At 37.4% G+C, this 18,678-nt stretch overlaps 1 protein-coding gene across 6 annotated transcripts in view; it reads right to left on the bottom strand.

The window, feature by feature from the left end:
* LOC130876800 (leucine-rich repeat-containing protein 37A-like) overlaps window positions 1-18,678 on the bottom strand; it is a 94,792-nt gene that overhangs the window by 22,912 nt on the left and 53,202 nt on the right. The gene's annotated exons all lie outside the window — the stretch shown is intronic.

The following is an 18,678-nucleotide window of genomic DNA, read 5'->3' as shown; positions in this document are numbered from 1 at the left end:
CACAAGCAAAACTTTTCTTCTCACAACCAGATCCTTGTTCCATTTCCCCGATATAAACTTAGAAGTCTGCCCCTCTGCCATTATCTCCTTCGGCAGGCAGTTGGTCAGTATTAGCGTCCAGACGATGAGATCTCAACTGAGACATTCACAGACACCCAAAGACATTTCAGACATGTATGTCTGAAATGGCTGATGTTTAGCCCTCAGAGAAGACAGGAAGAATGTTTGCCCTGGATTCACCTTCTACCAATATAGAAAGTGCTATCCCAATTAATGCTGTTATAACCCTAAACAGGCTACTAACACTTAGAAGATTAGCTTAGAAGATTAACGGTTTCTGTCTTAACCTTATGAGATAACAGAAATAAGGTATTAACCATTTGCCCAACTCTGAACAAAGACAATGCTTTTTTCACAGACACCACAGGAACAAAGCCATAGTTTAGTCCAGACAGCTGGAAAGAGTCATGGTCCAGATTTTTTGCTATGTTACTAAAAGGCCTCCTCCTTGTTCTATCACTTAGGTGTAAATGTAATTCTTATATTTGACTCCCCCCGCCCACCAGCCTGCTAAACATTTGGCAGAAATGCTGATGCAGATCAAATGCAGCAGTATTCCCTCTTTGTTTATGTAGTTGACTAATTACCTGATACTCCCTCTGCCCACTGGGGGAAAGCTGCAAACTGAGTAAAAGATGATTCCTGTCTTGTTCATGGTTGCTACTGTGATAATAACATTTTAGCTCTTTGCTTAGTCACTTAAGAATGTAACAAAACACACAAATTCCCCTCCTAAGTTCCTCTAATGATTTAATTTCCCTCTCTTAATTAACTGCTTTCCCCCTTAAGAGTTCCACAAAGGCTTTCACAAATCATTCCCACTTTGAATCATAAAGCTGACAGTTACACTTACATAATTACAGTTTGTGTACTTATTACCTGCTTTTATGACCCTGAAAAAACCTTGTTATTGCCAGAGAATTGATGATTGTGTCTGTATGTGTACATAAACTGGAAAATTTGGAGGAGAAAAAAAAGGACAATAAAAAAGAAATTATGAGAAGAACTGTGTGAGCTGATTCATTTTCTTTCACCCACACTCAGATCTTGTATTTATTTCCCTCATGGGCTGTAGCATCTTGACTAGACCCTGAAGGGGCCTAAGGGGCTGCTACCCAAAAGACTCTGATAGGAATTCTTCTGTATTTGTCATTAAAAACAAAGAATGGTAACAGATCTAAGAAATATTAATAAGGTGATCCAGTCAGTGGGCACATTATAGAGAATTTCCTTGAATTCCCTTGCCTTCTTTATTACCCAAAGGATAATCTATTATAGTAATTGACTTAAAAGACTGCTTTTTTACTATACCTTTCCAAAAAACAGGATTGAGAAAAATGTGCCTTCATAGTGCCTATTTATAATTCCCAGCCTGTTAAAAGGTATCAGTGGAAAGTTCTTCAAGGGATATTAAACATTTCCACCCTGTATCAATATTTTGTACAACAGCCATTGGAAATAATTCATAAACAATTTTATCAATCTATAATTTATCATTATATGGATGATATATTACTAGCTGATTCAAATGCAAATACCTTTATGTTTAAATTTTGTTTAAACATAATGTTTAAATGTTGAAAATTTTGTCTTGTTTGGGATTACAAATTGCTCCTAATAAATACAAAGAGGAGATTCTATTAATTACCTAGAACATAAAATAGGTTTGCAAAAAAATTCAAATAGAGGATTGGGAGGACAAAGATCATATAGAGAGACACAGGAAGTAGTATAGAGAGGTTTAGAAAGATTTGCAGGCCCTTTTTGGATAGGGGAGAAGAGACAGTGGAGGTCACTGTTGCTCCTTCATTATAGTGATATTTTATATATGTTTTATAAATACAGCTAGTCTGAAGACCAGAAGATAAAACTAAGTCATTAGAGATCAGGCAGTAGTGTAATACACCTTTAATCCCAGGATGTGGGAGACAGAGGCAGATGGATCTCTGATGGAGGAGGGTCATCTATCTGTGTTACTTTCATTGGTTAATAAAGAAACTGCCTTGGCTTTTTGATAGGGCAGGATTTAGATAGGTGGAGTAGACTGAACAGAATGCTGGGAGGAAGAAGGCAGTGAGTCAGACGCGATGAAGCTCCAGCCCAAGATGGACGTGGGTTAGAATCTTCCCAGTAAGCCACGATCCCATGGTGCTACACAGATTAATAGAAATGGGTTATAAGCAAGATGTGAGAGTTAGCCAGTAAGAGGCTAGAGCTAATGGGCCAGGCAGTGTTTAAATGAATACAGTTTCCATGTAATTATTTCGGGTGAAGCTAGCCGTGCGGGAGCCAGGTGAGACGAAAAGCAAGCCTGCTCGCCTCATCACTACAAATCTCTGTGAGTTCAAGGTCACTCTGGGCTGCACAAGATCAGTGCAGAAACAGATCCAGATGGTGGTGGCTCATACCTTTAATCCCAGCACTAAAGAGGAATATAAATTGGGAGGAGATAGGAACTAGCTCTCTTTTAGTGTGAGGGTTTCTTAGAGGTAAGATCTCTCTTGTGGCTTGGCTGCTTTGCTTCTCTGATTCTTCAGGTTGAACCCCAATATCCGTCTCTGGGCTTTTATTATTTGTGCTATATTTGGCACCCAATGCCTTGGGTATGAATTCATGAAAAAGTCATTTGCCTGAGGCTTCTTAGCCATGGGCACAGGGTAGAGCTGCACATGGTGCTGCCATCCCACCTGATCAGACTTTCTTTTCTTTTATCCCCAAACTTTGGGGAAATGTTTGAGATTTTCCTCTTATAACCTCTCTGAAACAGTGTCTAGGTGCTATACCCAAACTCCAGAAGCACCTGGGCTCCAAACTGGCTGGTTCTGCCTTTAGGTAGCCACCCCTTCCACCAGCCACATGTGCTTTTTCCCAAACAAAATCCCCTGTGTGTTTTTCAGACAGCCATATCTCTCCCCCTCTCTCTTTACCATAGTTGTATCCCCTTCTTGGGCTCTCCTTGTATCCCCTTCTTGGGCTGCTGACAAACTAGGTAGCTGCCTTGAAATCCAGAGAGGCTTTTACTGTTCTATGCAGCAATCAGCCTCACAGCTTCATTAACATCATCAGTAGATTTGGTAAGACAATTGGGAATTTGTAAAGGCATGAATTAGTTAAAAGAGAGTTTTTTTCCACATTGACAAATGGGAAAAACAATTATAATTGAGGAATTTGAATCTCTGTATAATATGCTAGACAGTTTGAAAATGGAACAATTAATTGAGAGGATATCTAATTGAGATGGGATTTATGGAATATTAATTATAAATATTATCAGTATTATCATTGTTGTCTTATCACTAAAAAAGTTGGTTTATCTAAGTGCTAAGAAATAGGCCTTAGAACAAACTAATAAAACAGATCACAGAGATATTCAAATCCAGACAGAAAAATTTAATGGAGAACCAAATTACGCATTGCATTATAAGAATAAAGAGGAACAGCCAAAGATTTTCAGACAACCAACCTTAATATAGCCAGTAACCTTAAAGGAATTGCCAAATGGCAGAGTCTCTGTTACAGCTAACTACACTCCTGTGACATTTTAGACTTAAGGACATTAAAGGAAGCAACAGTCTCATATGGCATGCATTTACCTATTGTTAAGCAAATGTTAAACTTGTGTTCAGTTTATAATAGAATTATTCCTAATGACTGGGTAGATTTGGGTTAGAGGTGTTTTAGAGCCCAGTCCACAATTATAATTGAGTACCTGGTTCAGAGAAGAGGCTAAGATCACTGTACAATGGAGTAAAATGATTGAAACTGCTGGATTTAGACCAGATGATATAGAACTGACTTCATTATTTATTCAGTTATGAATTATAGTCAGGGATAGGAATCATCTCATATACATAACACACATCCAATCACATACAGGTCTGCTAGGTCCTCTAGCATAATGTAGGACAGAAATCAATTAATTAATTAGTGATTGGAAATGTGCTGAAAGTCTCAGAATTTCATTAAAAACAATATGTCAATAGTGAAGGTTTTTGTTTTTTTTTTTTTTTTAAAAAAAGACTTTCCCATCACATGGCAACAAGCCAAGGAAATTATAAGGGAATTTCTAACTTGTTCTTTATACAACCAAACACCACTACCTGCAGGAAGTAACCCAAAGGGTACTCAAAGAAATGAAATCTAAATCTGGCAGATGGATGTGTTCCATTTTGTAGAATTCGGAAAACTAAAATATGTATATCACACCATTGATACCTATTCAGATTTTCAATGGGCAACTGCTTTGAGTTAAGAAAAGGCTGATTCAGTAATCACACTTTTGCTGGACATTATGGCCATTGTGGGTAAGTAAGCAGAGACTGTTCTTTCATTTTCTGACTATCCAGACCCAAATAATCACACAACTATAGTAATTACAACACTGTTTGGCCAATGCCTTAGGCATATTTCTAGTTAGTGCTTACATTTTAAATGAACCCATTTCTATTATTCTGTATATCCCCAGAAGTATATATTACTTGAGTAAATAGGAAGTACATTGTAAGCAACTTCCAAAACTCTAGAATTAACAGAGACTTTTCACTGCCTGGACAGTCAACCAAAGTTCTTCTGTAACATTGGAGCATCCATCTTCAGCCTACAGGCCCATACTATCTGGCAGATTTTTCCATGAAGCAGAAAATTTGAAAGACTGTTTTGCCTATATGGGCAGTTTGTCAGTCACTTTCTTCTGTGTCCTACAGAATATCTGGCAAACTCACGAAGCAGGAACACTGAAGGACTGCCTCAACTTTTTTATGCAAGCTCAGCAATCATTTTTCTGTAGGTCCTGCATGACCAGTTTATATAATATGCTACTAAGCAGTCTAGGTAACAGCAGTTTCTTTCTCAAATGGCTAGCCTTGTCACATTGAAGGCAAATTACATAGAGAGTTTCTTCAATGTCTATCAACTCTCTGAAGTAATTGGTGCTGCCAGAAGCAGACATGTCTCACTGTCAAGAAAAGTCTAAGTTTTTAAAATATTTTCAATGGCATATTCTATAGGTCTTTGAAGATTATTTATCTAATTGAAACATTTCTCCGCATTCCTGAAAAAAATCTTAATAATGTGACTACAATTTTAACTATAGATGAACATCTATCAATCTGTAATTTTTAATTATACATTTTAAATGAGCTGTATAAACACAATACCTTAAACAAGAGTAGAAATAAACATAAAACAAAATTTACCTTAAATTTGTATCAATAAACCAAACTCCATACCAATGTAAAGTATTCATTTCTATATCATATCCCCCCCTTTTTTTAAAAAAAAAAAAAGATTTAATGTGACCATTATAATCAACCCACTTTAAATGAAAGCAAACATTTATAAACAATACTTTTGGGAATTTGGGCACAGTTTTCTCCAAACTTCTTCCTGCTGTTTGTTGGGTGAAGTATTTTTAGGGTTCATGGGTCTTGTTTCATCAAACCACATTAGCCTGGAAGGCATCCACAGGTTCCCATCCTCTGTGGAAACAAAAGCAGAACCTCTTTTCCAAAGTAATATATCCTTAGTCTCAAATTTTGAAGTCAATATAACTTTAAAATATATAATTAGTTTGGCTTAGCTTAGCAACCCCCAGAATTAAATGTTTTTCAGCAGTTAACTCATTAAGAGTAAAAAAAAAATCCAAAAGAAACATAATATATATAATCCAGAGTCTTTGTATATATTCCATCTTTATTTGGCTTATTATTTTTACTCTATTATTTTTAATTATTTATTTTATTACCTTTACTCCTTTAATCAATGACTGTTTATACTCTTTTATACTACTTTTACTGTATTTACTTTATTTTTTAAAACTACTTCTTTCTATAACTGCCTACACCCATTTTCCTTCTTTTTTTAAGCTTACATATATTTTTAAAACACATTGTGACCCATTCAGAGGTTTATTTCTGTCTGAATCTGCCTTTATGACATATCTGTAATCCTTTTTTGATCACTGTTGTGAACTGTTAAGCAGGCGTGATGAGACCAGAGCGGCCACTTTGGTTGTTGGTTCCACCCTGCTTGGCTTTTCCTACATGGCAGAGGTCTGGGAGTCATGTTTACCATCTCAATTCTCAGAAGCAGTTGGCTTACGCTGCCACCAAGTAATTTGCAGCATGCTTCCCACAAACCCCATTCAAGTGCTCTATGACAGGACCTCCTGAATCCAGAGTCATTTATGCTACCAGTAGGAACCAGGAAGCCGTATCTTAATGGAGTCGCACAGCTTTTCCAGCTAACATTGAGTCGGGAAGCCTTCTCTTAAAGGTGCCATTCTTCAGCTCGAGTTCAGCAAACAGAGCCTATTTAAAAATATGTGGCTGCCAAGAAGTTCACGCTGACTTCCGATTTTGTGGGTCTAAAAGCCTTAAAAAAAAAAAAACTTCCTTAGGCTTTACGTGGATATTCTTGCCCCACATTGAGTGCCATTTGTAAGCTAAGACTGTTCTTTCATTTTCTGGCCACTCAGACCCAAATAATCACACAAAACTATTATTAATTACAACACTGCTTGGCCAATGACTTAGGCATATTCCTAGTTAGCTCTTATGTCTTATGTCTTAAATCAACCCATTTCTATTATTTCTATTATTTCATATTTATCACAAGGCTTGTGGTTTGTTACTTGAGTGGCTACACGGCGTCCTCCTGACTTCACCTTCTTTCTCCCTGAATTAAATTTAGCTTTCCTACCAACCTATATTTTGCACTACCATAGGCCAAAACAGCTTCTTTATTAACAAATGGTAATAAAACATATTCACATATAGACTAGAAACCCACATCATGGGTATACCAAAGACAGACAATGCTCTAGTATATGTCTCTAAGAAAATGAAACCATTTTTGCTCATTATAACATAAAATATATTACAGGCATAGCACACAATCCTACAGGGCAGGCAGTTATAGAAAGATCAAATCAAACTCCAAAGGATATGCTAAATAGACATAAAGGGATAATAAATACACTCAGAAATAGATAGCATGATGCTTTATTAACTTTGAATTTTCTTTCTAATGAGAAAGAAACAACATCTGTGGAGCGACATTGGATAGTAGAAAAAACTACAGAATTAAATTAGTCAATATACTTTAAAGATATACTGACCTCAGAATGGAAATCAGGACATGTGTTACTTTGGGGAAGGGTTTTTCTTTTGTTTCCACAGGAGAAGAAAAGTTACAGATACCATCAAAATTGAAAAGATTCGATTTGAACAAGAGACACCTCTTAATTAGAAGACATGAGAAATCATCAAACAGCATGGCCACTTAATCTGAACTAACCTATAAAACTAATAAATGCTTTTTTCACTTGACTAGATATAACTTGCCAAAAGGGAATGTTCCCAATATTAGGGTTGCAGAAGGGTTTTATTCCTGTCTTTTCAGGAGAATAAAGGTATACAGCTAAGGAATCTGAAGACCACTGGACAAATGAGACCTCTGAAGAAAAAGGACAGACAAATCATCCAGAAAAAAAAATGTCTCAAGAAAAGGAGTATATTAGCCTATTGGTATACCACATTTCCAGCAGGATAAATTTTCATGAATCTTCCCAAATATTTCTTTCTGTTATTCTTTTCAGATATATAATGAAAATGATCTTTTGGTAATCCCAGTTTAATTAAAGATTAAAGCTGGCTTTGGAGTTCAAGTGTGGCTCTCTTTCTCTAAACCCATGCATGCTTATTAAAGTGAAGTCCAAAATCTCTGTCTCATGTCAGAAGAGTCTCCTGATATAAGACAGAAGAAAAAGAAATATTCACAAACTATTTTATATTGCTACTAATCTCATATTCTTTTGGTTTTATTTTAAACTTTTTGTCATGATATTAATGGTCATATAGAGTACTAATTTGTTCTAGAAAAAGGTTTCATCTATCTTCTTATACATGACTTTGGGTTTGAGTCTTTGTCAGTTTTCTATAGTGAACCATGAGCATAACTAACAGAGACCTCAGGAACTTCCCAAAAGGAGGATGGGGTCCCGCAATGACCATTCTTCCAGGACTTTGATAACATCACTAAGCAAAAAAAAAAACACAAAGATTGGCTTTGGACTACAAATTGCTCTGAACAATTTCAAAGTGGCTAGCTGAGATGACAGAACCTAACATACTATTCAAGCCAGGACTTGAGACAAGCCCTGCCTTTCCCATTACGTAGAGAATGGACAACAAATGATAAAGCTATCTCTCTCAGGACTTGACAATTAACCAAAAATTTTGTTTCAGTATCTCTTAAAGTTACCGTCATTCACAAACAACAGGAAGTGACTTTAAGAATATAATGCCCACATTCCTAAGAAGTGGGGTAGGTGGTTTTTTGTTGTTCAATGGGTTATGGATACTTGTCATTGTTTAGGGGGACTAGTTACAAGTTGTTATTGGTATTGGTAAGAAGAAAAGCTAAACAAAGGACAACTAGATTCAAGGTTTTTGTTTTGAAAAGAAAAAAGGGAGGATTAGATATGATAAGATAAAAGCAACTATTAGTTTTAAAAGTTTACATTGGAGTTTTGTATTTTATATACAAATTTTATATATTGATACAAATTTGAGATTAATTTTGTTAACCCAGCCTGTATATACATTTCTAATCTTGTTCAAGGTATTGTACCTATATAGCTCATTTAACAATGTAATGAAAATTTCTAGTCCTTGGAAGTATTACTACTATCTGCTTAGGATAACAAGGAAATGCAGGTTAGTAATTAGTCATCTATTACAACTGAACTTGTAGTCACATCAGGTATGTTTTCAAGTTCAAACAGATACATTTTAAATAGGTCATCTTTAAACACTTCAGAGATCTGCAGAATATGGCATTTAAGATGTTTTAATAACTGCTGTGGGAGCTCTTTTGACCAATAGCCTTTAAGATATAAGCCCACTTGGGCGTGATCTCTTTTACTATAACTGCAGCTGTAAAGCGTGTGTTCACTCTCTTCTGGCTCTCACTTCCGGCTGCTAGACTCAATTCCTGTTCCCCATTCATACAGAGGACTGTGATCCAAGACAGGGATCTGTGAGTCTCCCTAAATAAATAACCCTTTATTATATGTAATTCTGAACTAGTGTGAGATTATTTTGTAACTTCCATCATCATCATCTGGTATCGGAATGTGCAGACCAGTCCACACTTTATGGGATCAGTTTGCCAGCTGAGTGGCGCATTGGACACTGACTCTCCTGCCCGTGGCCCTAGCTGGCACTCAGATGGAGCAGGCTGCTGCTCAGCACTCCCTAGCTCATGACTGACATGCTGCCACTGGGTGCATTACATGCTGGCCTACAGATTTTACAGGCTAATAGACAGCTATTTGAGGAGACCAACACTATGAAGAGGGATAGCATAAACTTGACAAAATTATCTGAAAGAATTTGTGTTGCTGAATTTAACAATTGGAAACTTTAGAAAAGTTATGATAGATTAATGATAAGATATCTCTCCAGGAATGTAATATGCACACAATCAAAATTTGTCCAAGGTGGGACTGGAGAGATGGCTCAGACGTTAAGGACACTGACTGTTCTTCCAGAGGTCCTGAGTTCAATTCTCAGCAACCACATGGTGGCTCACAACCATCTAAAATGAGATCTGATGCCCTCTTCTGGCATGCAGGCATACATGGAAGCAGAATACTGTATTGTATATGTAATAAATAAAATCTTAAAAAAAATTGTCCAAGGATGAGACGATATCTTTATTGGACAAGTTTCATACCTTGAAATTCTCAGTGAGGGCATTAGAACAAAACACTGGACAGGAGATTCAGACTTTACAAAAGGCAGTAGTAAAAAGATTTGAAAAGATTGAGGAATTTATTGAAATTGATGAGCAGCAACAGAAGGTACAAGGACAGGATTTAGCCTCATCAGTTCATGCCAGATCCCGGGATGACTTACACAGTGTTTTAACTGCATATCCAGTAATTTTATTGGAAAGACCATCTGGCACAAAGTACCCTAAGGTAGTCAAAGAATATGCATGGGAACCAACATGGATGAGCAATCTAAAAGAAATAAAAACAAGCAACTGTTTCTTATGGGCTACGCTCACCTTTTTGTCAGGGAAATGGTGAAGATGCAGGCTTTAAGCACTAAGGCTCTCCAAACAACTGGCTTCAATTAATCTCAGCAGTCCTAGAAGATGGACCTCAGGGGCTTTGGAAGTGTTCTTTGAAGAAGAGGCAAAAATTTTAGAACAACAGGGGGAAACAAAAGGATTTGAGACTTCCCAGGATCAAATTCTTGGCAAGGGTCATTACTCTAATCCTCAGGAACAAGCTCACTGCGATGAACATAGGGAACCTATGTTCCTACATAGAACAACTGCTTTAAATGCTCGGGACAGGATTCAGGATTAGGGAAAAATTGAGTCATATATTAGGGTTAAATAGGGCCAGAGAGAACCCTTTAGTGACTTCTTACAAAGATTAACTAAGGCTATACAAGTAGGAGTGACAGACCCTGAAGCTAGACATGTACTTATTGAATCTTTGACTTTTGAAAATGTCAACTTATAATGTAGGAAGATTCTTGGGCCTTTAAAGGTCAGACCAGCATCCATAGATGAATGGATATTGTATATAATGAATGTTGAAACATTTGACTATAGCACTGAGGATTGGGTAGGAGAAGTGATTTCCAATGAGGGGACACCAGAATGCCAAATGTTTTAATTGTAGTAGAATAGGACATCTAAGAAGGGACTGTAGACAAGGAATTCCTAGGAATAATGTCTGCTCTAGGAATGAAAAGGGTAGGAGGACTCAGCCTTCTGGTATATGTAGGAGGTATGGCAAAGGCTGACATGGGACTAATGAATGTAGGTCGGCAAGAGACAGACAAGGTAACCTGAAACCACTGGGAAACTCCTTGGAGGGCCTCTCACAGGCTCCGATATCAAACAAAGTCCAGTCATTCCCAGTTACTGTAGACAACATGTCTCACTTTAAAAATTATCCAGTGCCTATTGTAAAAAAAAACATACTGTTCTGGATGATGGAATAAACAAGGAGGATGAACCAAAAACTCCAGGAAGAAATAGGAAACATATTTTGGTAGATTTCTATAAGCGATATAAGACAAAGCTATAAGTGTTTATAAATGACATTGTAATTGAAGGATGGCTAGACATGGGTACAGATGTGAGTATCATTACTCCAGAATCTTGGCATCCAGATTGGCCTCTTCAAGAGCCAGATATTCGATTCCTATGGAATTGGAACCCTATCTCAAGTTAAACAAAGCATGAGGTGGGTTGAATTCATAGGGCCAGAAGAATAGAAAGGAAAGCTGAGGCCATATGTAGCTAATACTGTAGTTAATTTATGGGGCCATGAGCTATTGCAGAAATGGAATACCCAGGTTAACATTCCCACAGTCCCAAAAACTCATGTTTCTGGGAAGGGTATTATAAGATATTATAAACAAAAGTCACCAGCCATTCCGGCTATACAAGAAGACAAAGCAATTAGCAAACCTTCAGAAGTACTAACGATCCTGCCTTTAAAATGGTTAAACTGAGAAGCCAATATGGGTTAAACAATGTCCATTATTAGAAAAAAAGACCCCTGCAGGCTTTAAAATAGCTGATACAGGAGCAACTAGATATTTGCCATTTAAAGAATCAACCAGCCCTTGGAATACTTCTGTATTTGTTGTTAAAAAGAAATCTGGAAAATGGAGAATGGTGATAGATCTAAGGGCTATCAAAAAGGTTATTCAACCTATGGGCCCTCTACAATCTGGAATTCCTCTGCCTTCTCTGTTATCAAAGGGATGGCCTCTCAAAGTTATTGATTTAAAGGATTGTTTCTTCACTATACCTTTACAAGAAAAGGACAGAGAAAAGTTTGCCTTCACAGTGCCTACATATAATAATCCTCAGCCTACTAGGAGATATCAATGGACCATTCTCACACAGGGAATGCTCAATAGCCCCACCGTGTGCCAATACTTTATTAGTCAGCAATTGGAAATAATATGCAAAGCCATTTCCTAAGTCTATAATCTACCATTACATGAACAATGTTTTGTTATCTGACTCAAATGCAGATACTTTAGAAGTAAAGAAAGTTTTGCCAAAATGGGGATTACAAATTGCTCCTTAAAAAATATAAAGAGGAAGCTGGGCGGTGGTGGCGCACGCCTTTAATCCCAGCACTTGGGAGGCAGAGGCAGGCGGATCTCTGTGAGTTCGAGACCAGCCTGGTCTACGAGAGCTAGTTCCAGGACAGGCTCCAAAACCACAGAGAAACCCTGTCTCGAAAAACCAAAAAAAATAAAAAAAATAAAAAAAAAATAAAGAGGAGATTCTGTTAATTACCTAGGTTACAAAATAGGTTTACAGAAAATTAGAACACAAAAGGCATAAATTAGGAGAGACCGACTGCGGACTCTTAATGACTTTCAAAGATTATAGGAAACATTTCCACTCTATAACCGGCTGTTAAGATAACACCTGATCTAATAGTTCATTTAAACAAAACCTTAGATGGTGATAAACACTTAAATAGTCCCAGAGAATTAATAGCTGAAGCAGAGAAAAAACTGATGGTCATTGAAGAGAAATTACAGGAGGCACACGTGGATAGAGTGAATTCAAATCTTAATTGTATTCTAGTCACATTGCCTTCCAGAATTTCCCCTATGGAAATTTTAATGCAGAGGGAAGATATTATCTTTGAATGGATCTTTTTACCACATAAACCAAGAAAAAAGTTAAAAACTTATGTGGAAAAAGCCTCTGAATTAATTATAAAAGGAAAATTGAAACTTCGTCAACTAGCAGGTATAGATAGAACCAGCAGAGATTATAGTTCCTTTTACTGCTGATGAAACTAAAAAATTATTGCAAGACAATGAACCAGGGAAAAGAGCTTATGCTATTTTTTGGGAGGAATTAATAGCAATTATCCCTAAAGTGATAGAATCAGCCTTATAAAGAGAATTTCTTGGTTTCTTCCCTGAACTGTACATAATGCAACAATAACTGGAACTCATACATTTTATAATGATGCAAATAAATCAGGGAAGGCAGGTTACAAATCAGAAGAATTAAGTAAGGCAGAAAAAAGCCCTTATTATTCTGTCCAAAAGGCAGAGTTGTATGCTATTCTCATGGTACAAAGGGATTTTTAAAGCACCTCTCAATATAGTTACTGATTCGCAATATGCAGAAAGAATTGTATTGCATATTGAAACAGCTGAATTTATACCAGATGATAAAGAATTGATTTCATTATTCATTCAGGTGCAAGATATAATCAGGAATAGGCTTTGTCCTATATACATAACACACATCCGATCCCATACTGCTCTGCCAGGTCCTCTTGCTCAAGGTAACGCAGAAATTGATCAATTATTGATTGGAGGTGTGCTGAAAGTCTCAGAATTTCATAAGAAACATCATGTCAACAGCAAAGGTTTAAAGAAAGTTTTCTATTACATAGCAACAAGCTAAGGAGATTATAAAAAAATGTCTTACTTGCTCTTTCTATAACCTAACACCATTACCTTCAGGGAGTAACCAAAAGTGTGCTCAAAGGAATGAGATCTGGCAGATGGATGTGTTCCACTTTACAGAATTTGGAAAATTAAAATATGTCCACCACACCATTGACAGTTATATAGGTTTTCAATTGGCAACTGCCTTGAGCTCAGAAAAGGCTGATTCAGTAATCATGCATTTATTAGAAGTTATGGCCATCATGAATATACCTGCACAAATAAAGACATATAATGGTCCTACATATGTGTCTAAGAAAATGAAACTGTTTTTTTGCTTATTATAATACAAAGCATATTACAGGTATACCAAACAATCCTATAGGTCAGGCAGTTATAGAAAGGTCAAATTATATTATAAAGGATATGCTAAACAAACAGAAAGGGATGGAAAATACTCCCAGAAATAGACTGCATAACTCTATTAACCTTGAATTTTCTTAATGTTAATGAGAAAGGAATGACAACAGCAGACATTGGATAATAGAAAAAAAATGCTGAATTAAATCAGCCAGTGTATTCCAAGGATGTGCTGACCTCACAATGGAAACCAGGAGATGTGCTACACTGGGGAAGAGTTTCACTCCTCTTTCCACAGGAGAAGAAAAGCTATGGATACCATCAAAATTAATTAAGATTTGGTTTGTAAAAGAGAAACCTCTTGAGAAAGAGAAATGACAGCTCATCCATAGGGGTGGATAATCATACAGGCAGTAAACAAACAAACAAAAAAACCTCATAAGGGTTGGGGCAAGGTTCTGTTCTTGTCTTTGCAGGAAAATACTCATCTTCAAAGAGTTGAGAGACCTTGATGTCTAAAAATGAAAAGATAACTATCCAGAAAGGATCACCAAGCAAAGAGAAATCTCATTTGTGATGCTATATTATCTGCATGGTAAAATTCGATTATCTGGACATGTATACATTTCTACTTAAAAATACAACTAGCTTTAGAGATAGTCAATGGCTTTCCTTCTCTAAATCCAAGCATGTTGTTAAAAGAAAAATTCTGAATTTTTGTCTCATGTCAGGAGTCATCTGGTATGGGACAGAAAGAAGGTAGATTTTAAGGAAATATTTTACTTTTCTCCATGCTCATTTTTTTCTATATCATATCTTTCACTGAATATATGTCTATATGACTAATGTTTAAGTTTTCAACAATGAACAGTAGATTTCCCTGCAGTAATCTTTGAAGCTTCTAGAAAGACTATGGGGTCCCACAATAACGACTCCACCTGGTTGATATGATGTCATGATGCTGATAGTGCTACTATGAGACCAGTTTTTGGGTACCAGCTGTGGAAATGGTGCACCTTCTTACAGCATTCTGGCCAGAACTCCAAATAAGAACTTAAAAAAAAAACAACAAAAAATAAACCCAACCCAATCAACTACTCAGAGACCATTTGCAATTATACAAAACAACAGTCTTGCTTCTGGCTCTTGTTTCTGGCTGACAGACTCGGTTCCTGTTACCCATTCATGTAGAGGACTGTGATCTAGGACAGTGATCTGTGAGTCTCCCCTAAATAAATATTTATTATACATAATTCTTAACCTGTGTGGGCCTATTTTGTAACTTCTATTGTCGAGTAACATAGGTTCTTTTTTCTTTTTTTTTTTTTTTATGACAATGAAACATGTATGCTCCTGGCAGCACCACTTTACCTCAGAGAAGATGATGGGAATATAAGAAACGCCACTTTGAGTTTGCTTTCTTTGTGGCAAAAGTAAGCTGGGTATGAAAGTACCCTTGTCTCAACTGCTGACAGTATGTTGTCCTAATGAGACAAACAGGACCCAAAAGAGAGTGACTGCCAAACCTTGCCCAGACAAGGTGGGACAGTTCTCCAAAAACCCAGTTTCATAGAAAAGTCTGTCAGATATTCTAGGCCTGTAGGCTGAATATGGATGCCCCAACATTGCAGAAGAACTTTGGGTGACTGTCCAGGCAGCCAGCTGTTTCTGTCATTTCTCACATTTTTGGAAGTCACTTGCTTACATCTCCTGCTTACTCAGTTAATATTGGGTCTCTGCGGTAGTTGAAGACTAGATAGTTGTAGTTTTAAGTGTTTATGAGACTCAGAAAAGAAACTAAGGAACTGTAAAGTATACAAGTTTGAGAGATATCAAGACAGTTTTAGATGGCAATGCAAGGTATGATAGAAAGTAAATTAGGTACAAGGTTTTGAACTCACCAAGCTAACACAGATAATGAGTATTTTCTCTGAATTTATTCAGTGCAAATGGACTAGACATTGTTGTTATATTTATTGCCTGTATATATTGTATACAGTTATTATACTTATTGTATATAATTTCTTATATTAATTATAACCTTCCTTTTTGTTTTAGACAATAAAATAATTGTAGTTATATTTCAATTGTATTTTAATAAATAAAGTTTGCCTGAAGACCTGAAAGTAAAACTAAACCACAAAAGACCAGGCAGTGGTGTCTCACACCTTTAATCCCAGCATTAGAGAGGAATATAAAGTGGGATGAAACAGGAAGGAATTCATGCTCTTTTAGTCTGATGATTTCTTAGAGATAAGAGCTCTCTAGCGGCTCAGCTGCTTTGCTTTTCTGATATTCAGGTTGGACCTCAATATCTGTGTCTGGGTTTTTATTAATTGTACTACACTCCCAACTTGAATGAATAGATAAACACGAGGAACCAATACAGCTTTGACCTTGGGATATTTGTACTACAACCCATTCAACCCCTAGAGACTCCTCCCATCTCTCTCCTTCTCCTTTCTCTTTCTCTTTCATGCATGTGTGTGAAACACACACCACAAAACAAGAGAAAAGCAAAGGACTGTAAAGACACAAAGTAAGAACAATATGGCCATAGTCTACTGTTTTCTGCCTATGGAAGGGTCTAACTCCAGTTCCAGAGGCAATGGGATGAGAGTCTCTGCCCAGTGTTCTCTGCTTTCAGATGCTTTCAGTGGATCAAAGCAGTGAAGAAAGGACTCTTGGAGCACTTGGTTAGTGAGCAGGTAGTCACTCATTTCCCCTTACACTTTTTTTCTTAATCATTTTATTATAACATTTTGTTTCCTTTTTCCAGTCAGTTATATACCTGTGATAGTACATGATTTCAGAACATCCAAGGGAAAAGGGGCCAGCCATTATCTTGGCTCTGATTTCAGCGTTCATGGTTTTTTGTTTTTTTTTTTTTTTTTTTTTTGTTTTTTTTTTTGCACCAGAGGACTTGTAAAATAGTTAGTGGGTTCAAAATGCAGCTCTACCAAAAAAGACAGGGAGTTTAATGTCTAAAATGTCACTTTAATATAAACAGTCACTGGTGTTTCAGGTTGGGTCACCATATTCCTGCACTGACTCATTGTCCTTATCTTCAGAGGTGGAGACTGAATGCCTTTGGGATGCACTGGGATTCTAGTGTTGCTGCTGTGTTTTCTGATCTTGCTACTTTCTTTCCTGCCTGCAGTATGCTCCTCTTTGGAATCACCAGGATGAAGTGCCATCTCTTGTCACACAGGGGTGGCTGCAGTGCTGACACTTCTGCTCCAGGTCCTTCTCATCTTCCTCAAAAACCTGCATTTCTCTGTAAGCACATCTCCATGGACACTGCTACGTAGTGATTCTTCAGGCATCTGAGTGGGGTGTTAAAGAAGCCCCTCATGGTTCTTATCAGGCTGGAGAAGGCATGCACTGTGCATCACCTGACCACGAGCATGTTGTTAATGGAATCTGGAGCAGCTTCCACTGAATCTTTAGAAAACTCATTTGGAAAACTGTCACCTGCCTCCTGGGAGATTTTCTCCCTAGAACCAGAACCAGAGAACCATGGAGGTACTTGTGCTACCTTACCCAAGAGGAAAATGTCACAGGCAGAGATCATGCCAGGCAGGTAGCCACTGCCTGGTCCTTTGCAGTGAAGGGCCAGGGTATAGCACTGGCCAGGGCATGCTGGAAAGAAAGGGAGAGGCAACGCTTGCTGCTGAAGAAAACTCTGACTACTTGGTTGTCCTCTGCAAGACTTCCAGGCTGGTTATCCTCCAAACTATTATCCCCATGTCATTCTTACCCACCTGAGTTGCAGTTCCAACAGAGGGTAACTCAGAGATTTCTTGTGTAAGCCACCAAAAAGCACACGCTATAGAAGAAACACTGCTAGAGTGCATCATACATAAAAATTAAAAAACATGTGCTCTTCATACTAGTGAAAATGCAAGTCATGCCAGAGAAGCGGTACTTACTAAACACATACATGGAAGAAAGGACTTGCATGCAGAGTAAAGAAAACAACTCATTCAGCAAGGTGGCTCCGTGGATTAAGGGCATTTGCAATACTCAGAACCTACATGGTGGAAGGAGACTTTTGGAAGTTGTCTATGAATCTTCACATGAGTACTTACCACACACATTCACAAACACAAATACATGCATACAAAATAAAGAAAAAGAGATTCTTAGTAAAAAAAAATGTATATGGTGGCAAAAGCCTGTAAAGTCAGAGAAGACACAATTCAGGAGGCAAAGGCAGAATGGTAGCAAGTTCAAAGGCAACCTGGCCTATATAAAAGAGACCCTGTCTCAAAGACAAACTAAAACCAAAGCTCAGCAAGAACAAAAACATCTATATGGACACAGATTCAAATACCCAGCACTAGGATATATCTGAGTACAACTAGACAGTCCACAGCACCCATTATTAAGTAAATGCAAATCAGATTACAAGGACACAAACATTACTAGGTATCAGCTAGTAGAAAGGCAACTTTTTGTTGTTGTTGAGACAGGGTCTCATATGTATCCCAGGCTAGTCAGAAACTACTTATGCAGTCAAAGACACCTTAATCTGCTATTCTCCTGCTTCCTCGCCATAAGTGCTGGGAAGGACAGGTATTTACCACCATGCCTGGTTTATATAAACCCAGGGCATCATGATGCTGGACAAACATTCTACTAACTGAGTACACCCTCAATTCAGGTAAATGCCTTAAGGAAAACTGAAAAATTAAGTGAATGGAGCAACTGCCATGCACTGCTGACGAGATATACTAAGAATCACACCCAGTGAGAGAAGACAGATACAAATGGCCACACACTATGAAAT

Source organism: Chionomys nivalis, chromosome 7, assembly GCF_950005125.1.
Source record: "Chionomys nivalis chromosome 7, mChiNiv1.1, whole genome shotgun sequence".
Classification (NCBI taxonomy): domain Eukaryota; kingdom Metazoa; phylum Chordata; class Mammalia; order Rodentia; family Cricetidae; genus Chionomys; species Chionomys nivalis.
This window is presented reverse-complemented; position numbering and strand designations above follow the sequence as displayed.